Source organism: Fukomys damarensis, unplaced genomic scaffold (genome assembly GCF_012274545.1).
Source record: "Fukomys damarensis isolate Sample0158 unplaced genomic scaffold, DMR_v1.0_HiC HiC_scaffold_15, whole genome shotgun sequence".
NCBI classification, from domain to species: domain Eukaryota; kingdom Metazoa; phylum Chordata; class Mammalia; order Rodentia; family Bathyergidae; genus Fukomys; species Fukomys damarensis.
Genome location: NW_022900927.1, coordinates 36,631,650 through 36,654,382, shown reverse-complemented (window position 1 = coordinate 36,654,382; position 22,733 = coordinate 36,631,650). Strand labels below are relative to the sequence as shown.

Below are 22,733 nucleotides of genomic sequence, written 5' to 3'. Positions count from 1 at the left end.
GGGAAAAAATGAGAATCAAGACTTGTCATGTAGAGGTACAAGATCCTAACAATGAATGTAACTGTACTGTATCCCTAAAATGTACCAATAAACTCAATTAAAGCTGAAAAAAATTATAAATGCCAGGTGTAGTGGCACACGCCTGTAATCCCAGCACTTGGGAGGCTGAAGCAGGAGGATCACTGTGAGTTCAAGACCAGCCTAGGCTACATAATGAGTTTCATGTCAGTTTCAAATACATAGTGAGACCCTGTCTCAAAAAAAAAAATTATACCTGAAAACATAAAAATGAATATCCTGGAAACCCAAAAGAAGAACAAAATACTACTAGCAGTTAGAGAAAAGAAACAAATCACATGCAAAGGAAAGCCCATCAGAATCACAGCAGACTTCAACACAAACCCTCAAGTCAAGGAGAGCCTGGAGTAAGGCATTTCAAAAAAGAAAACAACCTCCCACCTAGACTGATGTATCCTGCAAAACTATCTTTCAAAACTGGTGGGAAAATAAGATACTTCCATGACAGAGAACATGTGAGAAATTTCATGAACACCAAACTAGCACTCCAAACACTTCTGAACAATATCCTGAAAAAGAAAATGAAGACCACAACTCCATAAGGGCCAAAAGAGCAAATACAACAGGCGAGACAAGATATTAAAGGGAGAGAGAGAAAAATAAAAAATAAAAGAACCAACAACAGGAAAATAACATGAAACTGAAAAATCAATACATAACAGTTATAACCATCAATGTTAATTTCCTCAATTCACCAATCAAAAGAAATAGGCTGGCAGAATGGATTAAGAAGCAAATCCAACAATGTGCTCTATACAAGAAACCCACTTAAGCTACAAAGAAATCCATAGACTGAGAGTAAAAGGATGGGAAACAGTTCTCCTTGCAAAAGGAGCCTGGAAAAAAGTTGAGGTAGCTATCTTATTTGTAGATAGAGTACATTTCAAACCAAAACTAATTAAGAGAGACAAAGAAGGCCACTGAATCCTTGTAAAGGGAGGAATACATTAGGGAGAAATGACAATCATAAATATATATGCACCAAATACTAATTTAATGCCCCCAATCCAAAAATTCATTTGGAACCAGAAGACACCTAGAATAGCAAAAGCCATTATAGGCAATAGAGACATGGCAGGGGGTATCACAATTCCCAATTTGAAACTATATACAAAGCCACTGTGAAAAAACAGCATGATACCGGCAAAGAAACAGACCTGGGGAATCTATGGAATAGATCAGAAGATGCAGAAACAACACCAGACATACTCAGCTACCTCATCATTGACAAAGGAGCCAACCATCCTCAGTGAAGGAAAGATAGCCTCTTCATTAAATGGTGTTGGAAAAACTGGCTTTCAACTGCCAAAATTAAAACTAGATCTGCACCATAAACTAAACTAAAATTCAAGTGGATTAAAGATCTAAACATCAGAACAGAGACACTAAACTTACTGAGAAGTAAATTAGGTGGAACTCTTGAAGACATTGCCATAGGAAAAGACTTTATGTACAAATCCTCAGCAGCATTAGTACATACAAAGATAGAACAACTGGGATCTCATTATATTAATAAGTTTTTGCAGTGCAAGAGAAGCCACCAACAGAGCTAAGAGACAACCTACTATGTGGGAAAATGATTTCTACCAGCTACTCCTTAGACAAAGGACTACTATCTAGAATATATAAAGAACTCAAAAGAATCAGACCCCCCCAAATGCAAAGACCTGATTCAAAAATGAGCATCTGAGATGAACAGACATTTCTCAAACAAATAAAAGCATCAAATAAATATATGAAAAAATGCTCCATATCACTGGTCATTTGAGAGATGCAGAAGAAAACAACACTGAGATTCCACCTCACCCCACAAAGAATGGCTGCTATCAAGAAATCAACCAATAACTAATGCTTGTGGAGCTGTGGGGAGAAAGGAACCCTTCTTCACTGTTGGTGGGAGTGCAGACTGGTGCAATCACTATGGAAATCAACATGGAGATACCTCAAAGAACTAGGATTAGAGGTCCTATTTGACTCAGCTAACCTTCTGCTGGGTATCTTTCCAAAAGAATTAAAAGAATCATACCACAGTGATAAATGCACATCCATGTTTATAGCAGCACAGTTGGTAATAGCTAAAACTTGGAAACAGCCCAAATGACCATCGGCTGGAGACTGGATAAAGAAGATGTGTTTTTTTTCTATAAAATGGAGTACTACTCAGACATAAAGAATTAGAAACTAGAAACATTTATAGCTAAATGGATGCACATTGAAACTATACTCTTAAGTGAAATAAACAGGACACACTTGAGTAAATACCAAATCGTTTCTCTGGTGTGAAAAACTAAAAGTGTAAATAAGGTTCAAATGGTATAACTGATAGTATGAAATAGGAAGAAAATGGCTAAAGGGAAAGTGGGAAAGTAAATGAGGGAAAAGAAAAAAATGTGAAAAAAAAAGGAAAAAGTGGAAACAAGTCTTTGTAGATAGGGAAGTGTGAAGGGGGTGAAGGGAGGGCAATAGTATGGGAAAAAAATAAGAAGCAAGACATATCATGTAAAGCTATAAGATTCCAGTGATGAATGTAACTGTATTGTTTGCTTTAAATGTGCCATTAAACTTAAGGGGGAAAAAATAAAAAGAACCTCAACTTCCCCCAACTAGAGATTAAGCCCTAATGTATATTTCCAGGTACTTCAAGTATTGTTTCAAAATCACCATGGTAACCCCTCATTAGGGAAGCTGTGCTCACACACTCATTTACTCCCTAAGGTAAACCCTAGTGCCCATCATTTGATCTGGTTGAGAAAAGCCTTATTCACATAACAAAAAAAATGAGTCTTAACTCAGTCAAATCTTTCTAGCCTGTCTTTGAGGTTATCATTTGATCTGGTTGAGAAAGGCCTTATTCACATAACAAAAAAAATGAGTCTTAACTCAGTCAAATCTTTCTAGCCTGTCAGTTTGAGGTTATGCTGCCTTTTGCATAACCTTACAACACATCAAGGTGTTACAAACATCCTCTCTCTGTTTCAGGCCCATTAAATATGAGCAGTTTCACTTACTTATGTTGGATAGGACAAAGCAACGGCCAGGCACACATCCACTTCTGCTGTCCAATTCCAGATGACCTACAAACACAGTGGAATGTCCTCCCCAGAGAATGAGGAATAAAATGACTTCTTACAGAAACATAAAAGACAGTATCGTTGACCTCAAATCATACACAGTTGCTGATTTTAGCAGTAAACGGAATGGGACAGTTTGTCAAAATAAAACTGATGCTCTGCAAGAGGATCATTCAGATCTCTTGTAATCTCAGTCCCCAAAGACCACCTTCAAGGGTACATCTTACCCATTTTCTCTCTCAAGTCTGAGATCAGAATAGTCATGGATTTTTCCTGGTTTTCTTGTTTCAAAGCTTGATGTACATAAGAAAAACCCAAAGTTCTTTTGTTTGGTTGTGTGGGATTGGTTTAGTTTTTTTTTTTTTAAGTAATAAAGTTTTCAAAGCTTGATGTACATAAGAAAAACCCAAAGTTCTTTTGTTTGGTTGTGTGGGATTGGTTTAGTTTTTTTTTTTTTTTTTAAGTAATAAAGTCAAGTGACCTTCCTGAGAGATTCTGACCCAATTGGCCTGGGTTCAGGCCTAGGTTTCAGCATTGTAAGTGCACCCAAATGATTCTAATGTTTGGCCAGGTTTCTTATCTATTGTTCTGGTTCGCCATATGTCAAGCTTTCTTCTGGGTCTTTCCTTTGGAATTTCAATATGGTTTTCTTAGCTTTTTCAGAAATTGGCTCTTGAAAACAGAAATATTTGGCACTTTTGACCACTTACGCGGACTTCAAGGGTATTTTGGAATTTTATAAACATAGTAGTGGCATTTTTTTTCTCTTCGCCCCCCTATTATCACAATCCTAAGTCTCCTGGATGAGAATAGTTCAAATTGGTCAGAAAATAGTTATGCACCATAAAGAGGAGGAAGAAAGGGCACAAAGTAGGTTCTTCTCAAAATACAATCTCAGCATGTTGGCTCCCTATATTGATAATGTACCCAGGAAGAATTATGAGGTTAGGAAGGCATTGTAAGTTTCTCTCAAAAGGACAAGTGAAATAAATGTCCAGTATCCAGGGATTACTTAGGAATCTTGATGTATTCAAGTTTCATTCTGATACTACAAGGATCACCAAAAAAGAAAACAAAGACATCATCACTAGCATATGAAGAACTGAGCCTATTCCACAATAGTCTTATCTATGAAATAACCTATAGTGAGCATAACTATTAATGTGAGCCTATCACACACATGGATCTATCTTACATGACTTGCCTTATAAGTTTTGAGTTCAAAATTGGCCACTTCTCCTAGAACATGCAATTGAAATGACTCTGAGTCCTCCACTTACGACCTTGAGAAAGTGTTCCTATGATAAGCTTCTTTCCAAGGAGTACATCTTCCAGAGAGGAAACTAAAAAATGAATTCTATTTCATTCACTGTGGGTGTTGATGGCAGCTTATGACATCACAGTGAGCAGCCGAGCCAGAAACCTTCTCCAGGGAACAAAGTACAAACTGCTATTATAAGCATGGCAATGTTTTCTCAGTGTACAGATAGAGGAAATTTCTCCCTGAAAATGTCACAATCATCTAGTAACCACGACTGAGGACACTCTACAGTAAGTATGGACTATACCACTACTTTATCCCACCAAAAAACAGATGATAGAAACTTTGACCCACAACCACTAACTCTGCCTTTTCACAGCTATCAAGCAATCATGAGGGAATTATAAGCATTATAGATTGCTAGTGATACAGTGCTCAATAACAATGCAGGAAGCTGTTTTCTACAGTCTATACCCAAAGACTAGGACGCCAGGTCAGAAAGAGTTCTCAGCTTCAGCCATACCTATGTCCAGACCAGACTGCTCTTATACCAGCCTCAAAGAAAGAACAGTCACTCTCAAGCCTAAAAGGGAAATCATAGTTTCTCTCTGAACTGGATCTAGTCCTGCTTCATTGAAATCAAGGCTCAAATGCAGAAATTGATTCTTCCATCATTGTCACTTAAGGGAAGAAAAATTACCCCAGGAATGCAGAGGTAGCATTCACTCCAACTGTGCCTTCAGAGACCTGGCTTTCCCAAGGCCCCACACCACTCCCAAGTTCTGTATCTGGTTAATGCCTCCAACCCAAGCATCAGAACTAGAAGAAGCCATCCTTTTCCCTCCTTCCAGCACCCCTCTCATTTCTAATCCTAAAATTATGAACATTCTTGTACTATTGTTTTGTTTATAAGATAATCACACACACACACACACACACACACACACACTACACAATCCAATGACTTATTTTTCCTAAGACCCAGACAAGCAATCCATCCACTGTCACCTAATTACAAGACAGAGCAGTGACCCAGTAAAATGAAAAATTATGATTTTGGTCAACTTCATTAATGTATAGAAGACAAAATTGAAGCTATACATTCTTGACCATTTTTCATCAACACAGCTGCATGTCTGTTAAAAAAAAAAAAACTCACCTTCAGTTGGACATTCCTTCACTGGGGAATATGGATTGGCCAACAAAATGTCTTAATGCTATCAGCAAACTGCTTAATTAGGGTACATGGAATGTTAACCTTTGAAATTGTACACAAAACCAAACCATGAGTAACAATATGATTTGTACCATAATCAACTTTACACTGGGCACACAATCCCCCAAGGTCACTTAATCTCTTTCTTTTTTATTTTTGCCTTCCACAGGTCCAAGGGAAAATACAAGCACTTAAATTCCCTCTATTTCATATCATTTCAATGTAGCCTATTTAATTGTAAATTACAGGTTCTATGAAGAGAGTTTTATTGTCTTTCCCATTTCTGGTTGTTTATACTTTGCTATCAATATTTTCTCACCAATATGCATGCTGACACTAATGCTAATGGTTATGTTATGCTTCTGTTCCACTACAGTGCACTTTTTTTAAAAAACATAAAAAGCCCATTTTGCAGATGTTCGCATAGCTCACAGCATAGACCTCTTTATATTCTGCATGGAAAATAAGCTGACATCATCCCTCCCTCTGCCAGTTGCAGTTCAAAAATTCTAGAACAATCAGAATTAACTTAAACTTGACTCTTTCACTATACATTCATGATCCAGATGAAGGATGAGCTTCAGTAGCCCTGTCTGCAAATAAACAGCATGTTTACAGCAACACCAAACCTAAGCAGTACAAGCACAAGAGCAGATGTCTCCAGACAGAATGAGCCCCAAGACTACCATTACTGAACTGCCCAGTACTGTGATGTCAGTATTGATCACAAAAAAGAGGTAGTAAAGAGTCAAAGCTACAGAGGCAACACATCTGTCCCAGTAGTATAATTCAGCCTGAGACCTGCATGGAAACAGAGCAGCTTGCTTCTTTCTAAAGGGAGAGGAATCCTCAGTGGAGGCACAACCATCTCCTTGGAGTTCAGAGCTAAGCCTAGAGTACACCACTTATTGATCTCATTCCTCAACAAGGCACTTGTATTTTATCACCAGTAAATAGTCCTGGTGAGTTTTTTGGGGACTTAAAGCATCAAATAGATGAACATATTTCCTCTTTTTTTAATTTAAAAATAACTTGTAGGTTAAAAACATATACACACATGTTGTAGAAAACCATGGAAGCAGAATGTTCCCACAGCCAGGTATAAGACTAGCAAGTATACCCACCACTGCTGAGCTTTGTCTCAGGTATTGATTGAATGTGAAACCTGAAGCAAGCTTCCTCTTATCTGCTTCAGTGTTACCAATGGAAAGACCAGGCTGATAAAGATGACATCATACCTCAGGAGGGTCTGCCGAGCTCATAATGAACGGAAATGTGTTGCAAACAAGAAGACTATGCAGAAATGCTTGGAAACAACATGACAAATTAATAATAAACAGAAGAGAATTGACAAAGCTGAAGAGGCTATAGAGACCCAGCCATTCTGATGATGCCTCTGGAAAATGACACTTCGGTGCCAATTCTAAATGACTGAGCCAGAGTCCAAAATCCCACAAGCCCTGGGCCTATTGCCGGTTTTCATCTGTTTTATGTTGGCACTTGATACATTTTTGCATTCAGGTTCATATCCTTGTCTTTTCTTTTTTTTTCTTCTTTTAAATAGAGCTTTGAATGTTATAGTGACTAATTTTAAAGCTTACACATATATCCAAAACAAAGCAAGCTTTAAAAGTCTAGCATCAAATGACATATTACCATTTTGTTGGCTTGAAATAATTAAGGCAGTATCACAATAACCATTATTCATTACTCTCATCATTTCTTTATCTGGAATTATGCAAATTACTGAACCAAACTAGCCAGCTGAAATCCATCTCCTACCCGCTGCTCTACACACAGTACCCAAACTTTTTTTGCTTTGAGAATAGCTGCATTTAAAATTGTACCATGTCAATGAGCCAGATAAAACCAAATCATGTCATAGAGGGATCACAAAGAGCTCCTATATATTATGGTTTCTCATCTTTAGATCCATAAGTTAGAGCAGATCCAAATTTTGTGGAGACCTTACAAGTAAGAAGCCCTGAAGCTTAAAGTAAGTCTGCCTCAAGCCCTTCATAACAGACCAGCATGGATTTTTCTGTTCCATGGATTCCATTCCATGAATTTGTCTGTCTCTCATTCTTCCTCATTTAGCCTTTAGCCTGTTTCTCATGATCTCCTATGTTTTTCCCTTGGTCCTTTACCTCCTACTACTTTTTTCTTCAGTCCTGTCAGTGGATAGATTCTGCAAGTATGTCAGAACTCTTTGTAAGATAAAGCCTAATCGAGACCAGGCTTCTTTCCAGAAACTTCCAAGAAACAAACTTAAAGGAAGGGAACATCAACGACAATAAAATTATTTCTTTGATTTGAACTTTTAAATTATCCTTCATTTTCTAATCCAAATCTAACAGGAAAGAAAATCAGAGATCAGCCAATGCCAGCAATAACTAAGAACACCTGTCAGTTCCATTACAGTCTATTCATGTTTCCTAAAAGAAATTTGACCAAAGACCTGGAAAACTCTAATTTTAATTGGAGCAAAGAGTAAATTAACAACTTTAGCTGCCAGAACAAACAAAAGCCTAGAGAAGTTCTGTTTGCTCTCCTTTCAGTCAGCAACAACACCTACCTCCAGCACTTGCTATCCCTCTGCATACGGAGCAGCCACCCAGAGAGAAGCTGAGAAGAAGGTGAAAGGACATGCAGCTATTGTCAGGAATGAGATGCCACAACCTTTGCAGTTCCAGAAGTGAACCTAGGCCAGGACCATTAGGGCACTAAGTCACTTAAATACTCCTTAAAGAACTCAATATAGTCATGACAGAATAGGTCAGGAGGTGGGCAGCTCTGGGGGTGTGAAAAGGAGACAACTCTGTGGCCCAGCTATGGGCCTCTGTGTCAGCATCTATAGAACAGTTCAGCATAAATGCTATGATGTCAATATAATGTTAGTTCACCTTGAAATAGAACCAACAGATGCAAAAAAATAACGGGAAATCTTTGGGTGCTTAATATTCTCAATAAATCATCTTATAATTGGATATCTTCTGGATTATGTCTCCCTCATAACCCCTTCCCTTTCTTTCCAGCCTGCCCATGTTCAAGGATCTCTCCTTCTATCCAGGGCAACAACTCAGCCACTGATTCTCCTCTTAGCTACCATATCCCAATTGTCAAGCCCTGTCAGTACCCCTCTGAAATATCCCCTGTATCTATACCACTCATTTCTACTTATGCTATTATTGGCTTCTTTCAAACTCATAGAATGAGAATGTAAGAGTGTTTCAAAGAAGTCAAATGCATACCCATTAAAAGAACTGTTTTAATCATAAATGATGTGGAGCCTAGCAAAGGGAATTACTTGTATCTTGAGGCTAATTTGTTGTTTGTTCATTTAATTCTATTCCACAGTGTACCTGGATTAACTTTCTGGTTTAGATAGGCAAAATTTTTCCCAAAGCAGTATCTCCTGAAATATTGAAGATACATTTCTCAAAATTGGCAAACTTTTCAGTCTCTGAACTCCTTCTTGGCTCTGAAACACCACCTCCCTTTTTCAGGTATTTTTAATAGCCAATACTACTACAGACTCACCAGGCTCCAACTTGCAAAATGGCAGGTTTACCACATTTCTGCTTCGATTAAACAGCCCAACCTCCAAAACTTATAATAAGATACTTTCCCAGGAATAATTCTTATCATTAAATTGTCCTTCCCTCAGACACTATCATCCCACTGTTACATCATTGCAGGGTAGAAATAACAGCTGGATTCATTTTACAAAATTAGTCACCTGCAAATAAGCTCTATTGTAGGTTGTATTATTGCTCCTGGTCATTCATTACTCCATTCGCAGGGAGAGGACCATCCATCTCCACCCACTGCCGTGTGACTTGCTGTTCATCCTTGTAAGTGTAGTATATTTCCCTGAGTTGCTTCTGCTAATGATACATCAACACAAGTGGCAATGCTAGTTGGGATCAGAAGCTTAAGCAGATTATATATTTCCACCAGTTCTCCTGAGGTTTTACCCTTCCCAAAAAAGAAAGTATATACCAATATGGGGCTGCTCCCAGCCTTGGGATCCTAGAATGATTAGTACATATGAGTACATTCTAAAAAATCTCAGAAGAGCAGACACTAACAAGCAGCCAATACACAACTGATAATTGGGGGTCATTTGTAACTGCAGCACAACTGATGAATACAAAAAATAATGGTATGCACATGCATGAAATCAAAATACTTTTTATACAAAAGTTTATATGAATCAATATGAAGGAAACAATAAATTCTCAAAAGATACCTGAGTAGGTAGATAACTTACAGAAGAGAAAATACATTAACTGTATTCAGCCTTTCTGATAATTTTTTAAATTCAAAAATTTTAACTATAATTTTGATAAATTTAAAACATAAATATTGAATAGCTGAAATGATTCTACAAGAAGCACTATACTTTTGGAAAAATGATTTGGCAATATGTATAAGAAGCCCTAAATTCATATTTTTGCCACACTACTTTCCAATATGGCATATTCAATTTATAATATATGAGAAATACATAAGGTTCTAGTTTACTTTTCTCTTCACCAGCAGTTGATACTATCTAGCTTTCTTTATTTTTGCGTGGTGGTATTAAATTGTTTGCAGTTCCATATTATTTTGTGTTTTTCTGGTTAATAATGACATTGGAATCTTTCATATACTTATTATCCATACCTTTTATCAATTTTTCTATTGCATTTCTTCAGCTTTTCCAATAAGGAAATAAATATAAACTAGTAAGCTTATAAATATTGTTCTTCAGTCTGTCACCCAACTGTTAACTTTGTGGTGTTCTTCAATTGACAAAAATCTTTGATTTTGATGTAGGCCAATCCATTAATACTACTCATAGGAGTTTTTGTTGTTGTTTGATCTCATGTACCAAGTTTTTCCGTGTCCCGATATCACAAAGGTATTCACCTCTATTTTCTTCTGCTTCTTTTTTTCATCCATCTGGGGGACATTTGTCTTTAATAATCAGTCATTTTCCCCTTGTATTGCTTTTGATCTATTTGTTCCAATACCAGTGCCATATTATTGTTATAATTATGGCCTTATTTTAATATTTAGTAACATGTCTGTTATTTTTCAAAATTAACAGCATTGAATACATTGAAATAAAAGTCTTTAACATGATGACTTCTTATTCCAGTGATTGATATGACATGCCTTTCCATTTATTATTTAATGTTGCTTAGTAGACATTTTTAAATAATCCTTTATTAGGGTCTTGGGCACACTTTATTCAATGGGCCAGCACTTTGCAGTTCTTGTTCTATTGCAAATGATATCTATTACATTTTTTAGTTGATCGTTATTGGTATACAGAAATACTACTGGATTTTGCATCCAACAATCTCACTAACATATCTTGATTCTCTAAAAAATAATTATTTTGTCTACAAATAAAGAAAATATTGAGAATTAAGAAAAAGTCTTCACTTTTTACTTATTATAGTATGCAAGACCTGTTCTATTATGTTGGACAGGAACAGTCAAAGTGGTCATCATTGTATTTTTCCTAGCACTAGGTAGAATATATACAAAGATTATCAGTTAAATATAAAAACTAACTAAAAAAGCTTTTGTTGTCTATAAGTTTCCGTTTAATACCAATTTTCACAAAGTATGGATATATACTAGAGAAATTCTGCACAAGAGAATATGAGAAGATTTTTCACAATTTGGAGTGTTAGTGAAGTGTTCAAGATCATCTAGGCATTCATCACTCTGGTAATGGATATGTAATTGTCACGCACTGATATTTAAATGATAAGAAAATCTCCTGTATCTATCCATATTACCATTTCCATTGTTTCCCATTCCATTTCAAACATCCATATGTTCATTTGCTTTCATATTGCTTCTGGTAAAAGAAATTCATTTAAAATAGTGCCAGTAAGTTAATGTTAATCTGCTGGTGATAAAGGTTTCAGATTTTGTCAGTCTGAGTCTGTCCTTTGTTTTTAAAAGATGTGTTTGCTGGGTATAGAGTTCTAAGGGGGCTTTTTCCTCCAGTACTTTAAAGATGTTACACTCACTGTTTCCAAAACAAATCTGCTGATATCCTCATCTTTGTCCCTTTGTACATACTGTGACATTTTCTCTGCTTTTAATATTTCCTCTTTAATTTGTGTTGAACTGGTGTTGAACAATTTGATTGTGAGGTGCCTTGCTGTTATTTTCTTTATGTTTCTGTCATTGGGATTATTTGAAATGCTTAGATCTGTGGCTGCATAGCGCACATTGAATTTGGAGATTTTTCAGCCATTACTTCTTCAGATATTTCACCCATATGTCACAGATTTTAATTAAACATTATTAGGTCACATTAAAGTGTCTCCCATATACCCAATGCTGCTTTCATTTTGTAAATGTCCTTTCCTCTGTTTTCTTTTGGGGAGTTTCTATAACAAAGCTTTCAAATTTACTGATCTTTTTTGTCTGCAATATCTTACCTGCTAGTAATCTCACATAGTGAATTTTTTATCTTACACATTTTAGTTTTAAACTTTAAATGTTCAATTTAGCCTTTTCTATGTAATGCATGTCTCTACCTAACCTTTTGAGTATATGATATAATGTAATAACTGCCTTAAAAATCCTCATCTGTAAATTTTAGCTCCTTGTCAACTTGTGGTCAGTGTCAATTGAATAACTGTGATCTCATTATGTTTGTTCATATGCCTGATAATCTTCATTTGGACGCCAGATATCCCATTTCTTTTTTCTGTTTGGGTACTAGGTCTTTTTGTATTCCTATAAATATTTTTGAGGTTTATTCTGAAGTGCAGTGGAATTAAACAATTTGATCATTTCAGGCCTTGCTTTTAAGAGTCTTAGAAAGAAATGGGGCAGTCATAACCCTAGGGCTAATTATTCTCCACAAATCAGGCAAGACCCTTCAGGATACTATGTGAGTAAATTATGATGTTTCCTGTACAGGACGATAAGAACAGATACTGCTCCTGGTCCTGTGCAAGTGCAAGGATCTTGCTCCTCTAATTTTTTCTGATGGTTCTTTCTCTGGTCTCACACGTATGTCCTGATCACTACTCCACAGAGCACTTGGAGGCACTCTTTGAACATCTCTAGGGTTCTGTTTCTGTGTAATTCTTACCTCTGTAGCACTCTGCCCTGCAGATTCAGGCCACCCTGCTCTTCCCAGTTTCTCAAGCCCATCTCTTCAATTGAAGGAGTCTCCCAGGATCCACTTGGATTTTCTATGCCTGGCACCAAGGTCTAAATGTCTGGGAAAATTATAGGAGTTAGCTCATTTGTTTCTTATCTCTCAGGGTTCACTCTTTTTCATTATCCAATGTTCACTGTTATAAAAACCAGTAGCAAGGCCAAGAGTGGTGATGCACACCTGTAATGCCAGCATTCAAAAGGCTGAAGCAAAAGGATCATAAGCTCAAATACAGTCTCAGTTACATAGTAAAACCCTGTCTTAAAAATTCAAAAAGGAAAAGAAAAACATTGGCTAAACTACTTTGCCTTATTTTGTTCTGTTTGCTTCAAGGTATTACTTACATTTTTTCTGCTTTGGTCCAGAAATACTTTATGTAAATTTTGAAAGAATAAAAATAGCATCTATGGCCACCACCATCAGTCCAGCACCAGGAAGGTCTGCTTGGGCACAGACCTTGGGCCCAGTAGCCCCGTCCTCCCCTGCCAGACCACCGCCACTGCTCCAGCACCAGGAAGGTAGCCACATGGGCACCCATGAACCCTGCCACCCCTGCATTCTCAGACCTCCTGATTGTGCCAGCCTTTGGACCCACTCTGCAGAGGCAGAGGTGGTCATAAAAGGTATTTTTCTGAGTTCCCAACTTTGATCATCTTTAAAGAAAGGGCATGGGAAACCTGTAGTAGAACTGTGTGGAGTTCAACCATTCAGGAGGTCAGGGAACTCAATCTGGGCCTTGCAGCCAAAGGTCAATCTGTATCGTGGGGTTCTACCATCAGCTAGTTGAGATCAGGGGTCTTGCATCCTAGCTCTGTCTGAGCCCCCATCCTAAATGGTAAATATACTATATTGAAAACTTTGTTCACTGCAGACATGTTTTGGACTGCTTCTTGATTTCAATTTAATTCACATGATTTAAGGGTGATAGACTAGTGACTACCACAGGTTGTCAGTTTCCAAGTTGTGCTTGATCATATTGTCTTGCTGATTGTATCAGTTGGGATAAAGGATTGTGGTTGATTTAATGAGCTGTTTTCTCTGATGTTATCAAGATGAGAATGTCTATGGGTGATTAGAGACCCAGAAGCTAGGGCACAACTATATCAGGAAGATTTGGGTTATAACCCAGAGATTAAACCAAGGACAGCCCAACCACAAAAATAAAAATGAGAAAACACTTAAGCAAGATACAAAGACAGACTGCCAGTTCACCAATGGCAAAAAGTAGGGCAAACGAGGATGAAAAGGCTGATAGTGAACCACCAGGACACCCTGAACTCAAAGCACAGGAAGTAACAAAACAGATCGATGAGGCTCTAGAAAAATTCAAGACAGAAATAATTTCCCAGATAACCATAGAAATGGTGAGCAAAATGAAAGTCATGATTCGAGACTCTACAACAGAAACTGACAAAAAAATAGATGAGCCCAGGACCATGATAGAAGCCATGAAGGCCCAGCATAAGAAAGAAATGGAAACAATAAACGCCCAACATAGGAAAGAAATGGAATCCATAAAACAGATTCAAACAGATATCCAGGAGAATAAGCACTCCATTGAAAGTGTACACAACAGAATAAAAGAATGCAAAGATAGAATCTCAGATATAGAAGATAAGATTGCAGTCACTGACCATGAAAAGAGAGGTCTCTTAAAAACAGTAGGGGATCATGAGAAATCGATCCAACAACTCCTAGATGATGCAAAGAAGAATAACATAAGACTGACAGGAATCCATGAAGAAGCAGGAGAAAATACAAATGACTGAAAAAAGCTCTTCACAGAATTAATGACAGAAAACTTCCCAAACAGAGAGGAAGAATTTGACATTCAGATAACTGAGGCATATAGGACCCCAACTAGCCACAATAAAAAAAAAAAATCTACACCAAGACATATAATAATCAAGATCCCAGAAACCCAACAGAAGAACAAAATACTACAAGCAGTAAGAGAAAAGAAACAAATCACATGCAAAGGAAAGGCCATCAGAATTACAGCAGACTTTTCAATACAAACCCTTAGGTCAAGGAGAGCCTAGAGTAACGTATTTCAAGTACTAAAAGAAAACAACCTCCAACCTAGACTAATGTATCCTGCAAATCTCTCTTTCAAAATGGATGTGGAAATAAGATACTTCCATGACAAAGAACACCTGAGAAGAGGCTTATCTTTCCTCCACTGAGGATGGTTGGTTCCTTTGTCAAAGATGAGGTAGCTGAGTAGATGTGGAGTTGTTTTTTTATCTTCCAATCTATTCTACTGATCCTCAAGTCTTTTTCTTTGCCAGTACCATGCTGTTTTTATCACAGTTGCTTTGTTATATAGTGTAAAATTGGGAATTATTATATCCGCTGTCATGTGTTTGTTGCCTAGGATGGATTTTGCTCTTCTAGGTCTCTTCTGATTCCAAATTAATTTTTAGATTCCTTTTCCTAGTTCTGTGAAATACAGTCTTGAAATTTCAATTTCCATTGCATTGAATCTGTATAGCAGTTTTGGTAGTATGGCCATTTTCACTATGTTGATTCTTCCTACTCAGGAGCAGGGGATATCTTTCCATTTTCTTATATCCTCTTCCATCTCTTTTTCCAGAGTGCTGTAGTTTTCAGTGTAGAGGTCTTTTGCTTCTTTTGTTAGACTGATTCCCAGATACTTCATTTTTTTGGGGGGGATGTTATTGTGAAAGGAATAATTTCCCTAATTTCTCTCTCAGTGAGTCTGTTATTTGTCTATAAGATGGCTATTGATTTTTGAATTTTGACTTTGTATTGAGCTACTCACTGAAAGTATCAATTAAGTCTAGAAACCTTTTGGTGGAATTTTTGGGGTCCTCATTGTGGAGTATCATATCCTCAGCAAATAATGACAGTTTAACTTCTTTCTTTCCTATCTTTATTGCTTTAATTTCTTTCTCATGTCTCATTGCTGTGGCTAATGTTTCCAGAATTATATTGAAGAGGAGTGGTGATAGTGGGCATCCTTGTCTTGTTCCTGATTTTAACATGAAAGTTTTCAGTTTTGGGCCATTTAATATGATGTTGGCTATTGGGTTTTCATAGATAGCCTTTATTAAGTTGAGATATAGACCATCTATTCCGATTTTTTGCAGGGTTTTTATCATGAATGGGTGTTGAATTTTTTTTTTATTTATAATCAAGTGTATTTATTGGAAATTTTATTTTTTTATTTTTTTTATTTATTAATTTTTTTGAGTTTATTGGTACATTTTAGGGATACAGTACAGTTACATTTATTGTTGGGATCATGTACCTCTACATGGCAAGTCTTGATTCTCATTTTTTCCCCTTACCTCTGCCCTCCCCTCACCCCCTTCTCCCCTCCCCATCTACAAACACTTTATTTTCATCTTTTCATTCTCTCACATTTTTTTCTTTCCCCTTTTTGTTCTTCCCCTACCCATCACACCTTCCCTGCAGGTGTTGAATTTTGTCAAATGCTTTTTCTGCATCGATCAAGAGGATCATATGGATTTTGTCCTGGACTCTGTTAATATAGTGTATTACATTTATTGATTTCTGTATGTTGAACCATCCTTACATCCCTGGAATAAATCTGACTTGGTCAGGGTGTATGATCTTCTTAATGACACTCTGTTTTCTGTTTGCCAATATCTTATTAAGGATTTTTGCATCTATATTCATTAAGGAGATTGACCTGCAGGTCTCTTTTTTAATTGTGCCTTTCCCTGATTTGGGAATCAAAGTTACACTTGCTTCCAGGAATGATTTTGGAAGTATTGCTTCCCTTTCAATTTAATTGACAAGTTTAAAGAGTAGTGGCAGTAGTTCTTCTCTAAATGTCTTGTAAAATTCAGCAGTGAAACCATCAGGACCTGGGCTTTTCTTTGTTGGTAAGCTTTTAATTACATTTTCAATTTCACTGATTGTAATTCAGGTTTTTAGAATTTTTTTTTTTATCTTCTTTGTTCAACTTGGGTAATTCATTTGTATCTAGAAATCTGTTCATTTCCTCTGTGTTTTCTATTTTATTAGAGTATGGATACTCAAAGTAGGTATTGATGATCCTCTATATTTTTGCTGGATCTATTGTGACTTCACCTTTTTGGTTCCTATTTGCATGGATCTGAGCCTTTTCTCTCCTTTTTTTCACAAGGTTAGCTAATGGTTTGTTTGGCTGTTTTCTTTATCTACCTTCTCCAGGCCTCTGTTGACTTTCCAATGTCTACAACTATTTATTTAATATATGATCTTCCATTTGTTGTTTATCATTTAGATAAAGGCATGTGCTGCATAATGATGTTTCAGTCAGTGATGATGGTATACATGATGCCAGGCACATAACATTATATTGCCTAGTGATGTCACAGTCCTAATTTGTGTAACACTCTGTGATATTCTCATGAAGAAAAAATTTCTGAATGACAGATTTCTCAAAATGTACTCCTATTGTTAAGTGACTTGGGACTGCAGGGGAGGGTGCCACTAAGATAGCCTCTTTAATAAATAGTATTGGAAAAACTGGATTTCAACCTACCAAAGATTAAAACTAGACCCTTATCTTTCACCATGCACTAAACTAAAATCCAGGTAGATTAAAGATCTAAATATTGAAAAAGAGACACTAAATGTGCACGAAGATAAGTTAGGTAGAACTCATGAAGACACTGGCATAGGAAAAGACTTTATGAACAAATCCTCAGTGGCACCGGAGCTAGCAGAAAGAATCAGCAACTGGGATCTCATCTTATTAAAAAGCTTCCACACTGCAAAAGAAACCATCAACAGAACTAAGAGAACCTACAATGTGGGAAAAAATTTTTCCAGCTGTTCCTCAGACAAAGGACGATTATCTAGAATATAAAAAGAACTCAAAAAAACCAGCCCCCCCCAACAGACATTGCTCAAAGAAATAAAAGCATCAAGCAAATATATGAAAAAATGTTCCACATCACTGGCAATTCAAGAGTTGTAGGTTAAAACAACACTGAGATTCCACCTCACCCCACAAAGAATGGTTGCTATCAAGAAATCAACCAATAACAAATGCTAGTGGAGATGTGGGGAGAAAGGAACACTTCGCCATTGTTGGTGGGAGCGCAGACTGGTGCAACCACTATGGAAATCAATATGGAGATACCTCAAAGAGCTGGGACTAGAGGTTCCATTTGATCCAGCCATCCCTCTGCTGGGTATCTTTCCAAAAGAATTGAAAGAATCATACCACAGTGATATATGCACACCCATTTTTATAGTGGCACAGTTTGTAACAGCTAAAACCTGGAAACAGCTCATTTGCCCATCAGTTGGAGATGGAATAAAGAAGATGTGGTTTTTCTATAAAATGGAATATTACTCAGCCACAAAGAATGAGAAATTAGAGTCACTCATAGGAAAATGGATGCATATTGAGGATATACTCTTAAGTGAAATAAATAAGTCACACATGTGTAAAGACCGAATAGTTTCTCTGGTGTGAAAAACTATAATTGTACATAAGATCCTAATGGTATAGTTGACAATTTGTGATAGGAAGAAAAGGGCTAAAGGTGCAGGCCATGTGGGAAGGGTAGGGGAAAGGAAATAAGGGAAAAGAAAAAATATGAGAAAATTTAAAAATGGAAAGAAAGTTTTTGTAACTAGGGAAGGGAGGAAGGGATGAAGGGAGGGCAGGGGTATGGGGAAGAAATGAGAACCAAGTCCTGTCATTTAAAGGTACAAGAGCCCAATTAAGAATGTAACTCTACAGTATACCTAAAATGTAGCAATAAATTCAAGGAGAAAAAAAAAGAAAAGAAAACAGTCAAACAATTCAGTGTGTAAAGTTCTTGCCTGGTCATGACTGCTTTTTCTAACCCTAACAACTTGATCAGCTGTATCATGGGCACCTGGACATCCAATATTTTTAGTGAGTTAAGCATTTAATTTAGCTAGACAGACAGCAGAACCAAGTCAAAGAAAAAATAAGTAATAGAAAATTTTAAATAGATATAAACAATCTGAAAAAATATCTCCAACTGTAAGGATCGAGAATAGGAGACTTGAAGGAAAATTACTTCCTACTTTCAGTGGAACAAAACTCTCCATCATCATCTGCTATTCCAGAGATCACAGAGACCAGGGAAGATCCTCACTTATTTTATGATAGAGAAGCCACAAAATGAAAAAAAGTCATAGCATTAGAAAAATAAATTATATCCATTTTAATAATATATGTAAAAATCAAAATATTAACAAATTTCATCTAACAATGTTTTTAGGAAAAAGTAATATATCTAAGGAAATTTTGTATTATGAATACAGTAATTCAACATTTAAAAGCTAAAAGAATAAAAGAAAGTTTGCCTTGTTATAATAATTTTACTTTTCAAAATCTGCTCCAAGTAAACAATAGATGATTCAAAAGCTTTATTCACAATTTTCATATACCATTACATACAGCAAAGAAAATTAGAATTAAATGTCTCCCTGTAGGTTGACTAAAGAAGATATGATATAACTACGCAAAATAAATATTACATACCTACATACCTACATACCTGTATAGCATTTACAAAGAATTACATGGAAAGTGCTGTGATAAGTATATCCTTGACATTTTCAGATTTTAAAACTCAGATCCCACTGGGGCCTAACCTTGCCACTCTCTAATCTTGCCAGCTACTTCTACCCCTAACATACTCCTGGTACTCCTGGTCTGCCTTGTCTTAGCTCTATTTTTCCTTTTTACAAAAATACTATCACCTTCTAACAAGAAAGATGACTTACATCCTTATGTTAATTGTATATTATAAACAAAATATGTCTTCTTCTTTAGAATACAGATTCAGTCAGGAAAATGTTTTGGATTGCTAATATGTTCCAAATACCTAGACAAGGCCTTAGATTATTTTATATATTTCAAATAAATTAAACATTAGAGATTTCTATTATTTGCAAGTGATTTTAATTCTATGACATATAAAAATATGTTATTTTGTGTGCAAGTATTAACTTGATTCACAGGCTCTATGAAACAGATTTAGTGGATATAATGGAGACAAATACATAAGAAATGCCTGGTATCTGACTCGCAGAGTAGTTTTGTTTTTCCTACATATTTTATGGGGAAAATTATATGCTATACAGCAGCATACTCCATGATAAAAAGTAAAAATAGAAAAAAAAACACTGATAGATGTAACAACATAGATGAGTCTAAAATGCATTATAATGAGTGAAAGAAGGAACACAAAAAGTCATACATATATTTTAGGATATTTAGGATTGCTTTCATATATAATTTTTCACAGAAAATTCACACAATGGTATAAAAGAGAACAGTGGTTGCTTAGGGAAAGGTGGTTGTTACAAGACATGATAAAACCCTTCACAGTAGTGGAAATGTTCAATACCTTAGTCATGATGGTGGTATCATGGTATATACATAGTTATATTTCACCCAGTTGTCTGCTGCATAGATTAGTTTACTGTACAAAATTATACCTTATATGTTAATAAACTTATAAAAAAGAAAAGTAAAAATACAAGCTCAGGTGGTATTAATGCATTTAAACATCAAATGTTTCTATCTTACAAATTTCAAAGATATTCAACAATGCCACACAAAAATATATTAGTACAAAACATTATATAAATATCATATTCACAACTATGTTACTATAATAGGAAAAAAAAATATATATATATATGATAAGAATATATATATAATCTATATAATAGGAAAAAAGATTAAAAGAAAGTATGACAAAACATTAGGAGATTCAAAGACGACATCTTATGAATACTTTATTTCCATATTTCTAATTTGAGTTTTTCAAATTTCCTTCAGTGAAAATGTGCTATCTTTACAATATAAAAAAATTTCCTAGGTATGTATATTTCATACATTTAATGTGTATATTATATGTAATTACTCTGGTACTCAAGCATCATCTAACCCATCTTTCATTTTAATCTCCACAGGATCAATCTTTTCAAAATATTCACTTCCCTTCTCAAGAACTACACTGCCTCTCCACTGTCCAACAGATTAAATCCTGCTCATTCTGCTCTATCAGGTACCGCTTTACGTTTCCTAAGTTGCCAGTTCTGTAATTGCAGACTATAATTAAATTTAACTAAAAAGAAATTTATCAGATGCATAAACATTGAGTTGTCTACCAGCATAACAATTACAACCAGACATAAGTACTGAATATTTCCCCCTTTTTGTCATTAAGTTGTTTGGTACATTTTAGGTATATAATACAGTTACATTCATCACTGGGAACTTGTACCTTTACATGATATACTTTAGTTCTTTTTTTTTTTCCATTCCCCTGCCCTCTCTTCAACCCCTCTACTCCTCCCTCCTTACAAAGACTTTGTTTCCACTTTTTCCTTTTCTCATTTTTTCCTTTCCCTTCTTTCCTTTCCCATTCCCCTCCTGCTTCACCTACCCCTTTAGACTTTTTCTACCTATTTCACATTGTCAATTATACATTTTGATCCTTATTTACACTTTTAGTTTCTCATACTAGAGAAAAAATTCAATATTTACATATGTGTGTCCTATTTATTTCACATAAGAGTATGGTATAATTGACAATGTGAAATAGGAAGAAAAGGGCTAAAGGTGTAGGGAAAGTGGGAAGGGTAGGGGAAAGGAAATAAGGGAAAAGAAAAAAATAGGAGAAAATGAAAAAATGGAAATAAAGATTTGTAACTAGGGAAGGGAGGAGGGGGTGAAGGGAGGGCAGGGGTATGGGGAAAAAATGAGAACCAAGGCCTGTCATGTAAAGGTACAAGATTCCAATGATGACTGTACTATATACCTATATAGTAACTGTACTATATACCTAAAATGTACCAATAAGCTTAATGAGATAAAAAAGAGTATGCTCTCAAAGTACATCCATTTAGCTATTAATGTCTCTAGTTTCTCATTCTTTATGGCTGACTAGTACTCCAGAGACAGGGAAAAGGGGAAGAGAACTCAGAACTAACTTGATACCTCCTTACATCAACTGAGTCAGCTGACAACTCCTGTAACAGCATCCACCCTAACCCTCACAACTGGCTACTGCTACAATTCCACCCTCCAAATCTCTCACTTTTCTCCTAGGGTTAATGTTAACACTGCAGGAACCATCCAATGAAAGTAATTCTACAGAACATGGTTCCACCTTACTCAGATGTCAGGAACCACGAGCGCTTTCATATCCATGTACCAGTGGGGGTGAAGCACACCAATTCCTATCAGGATAAATGTTCCTATGCTTGGGACCCTTCTGGGCCTGTCCCCATGTACCTTTTCATCTAGCTGTTTGTATCTTTTATAAAAAATCAGTAACAATAAGTGAAGTGTTTCCATGCTTTTTCTATAAACCATTCTAGAAAGTTGTTGAACCAGAAAGAGAGCAGAAGTGGGGAGCCCCCAGCTTTGTTGAACAGAAGTTGGGTGGCTTGCTATTTGCTCCTTGTGACTGGTTTCAGAAGTAAGGGCAGTCTTTGGGACTCAGCCCTTGAAATTGTACAACCTTATACTAATTCTGGATAGGTCAGAGCTCAATTGTAGGAGAAAGACTAGGTGTCTGGAGAGTTGGAGAGATGGTTATTGGTGAGGAAAAGCCTCCATACATTTGATTTTAGAAGTGCTATAAGCAAAAACATTTTAGAATAACTAACATCCTACTAGGAAGCAAAATTTGGACTCATCACCTACTAGCTTATAGGCCACTCCACTTTTATCAACAAATATGCATCATACCAACACCTTTTTAACTCACTTCATGATATAAAAGTTTTTGTCACAAATATACACACAGATGGAAAAGGAAATTGTCACAGTAATTCTCCATCTTTTTCTCGGGGATTTCATGATCTTATCACCCATGCACAATGTCTCAGATTTTCTCTTTCTCTCTCTCTCTCTCTCTCTCTCTCTCTCTCTCTCTCTCT

At 36.2% G+C, this 22,733-nt stretch overlaps 1 long non-coding RNA gene across 1 annotated transcript in view; it reads left to right on the top strand.

The window, feature by feature from the left end:
* Positions 1 to 9,427: 9,427 nt before the first annotated feature.
* LOC104857551 overlaps positions 9,428 to 22,733 on the top strand; it is a 14,456-nt gene continuing 1,150 nt past the window's right edge. The window contains exons 1-2 of the long non-coding RNA XR_778883.1: positions 9,428 to 9,480; positions 20,757 to 20,851. This is a non-coding gene — a long non-coding RNA (uncharacterized LOC104857551). The remainder of the gene's footprint in view (positions 9,481 to 20,756; positions 20,852 to 22,733) is intronic.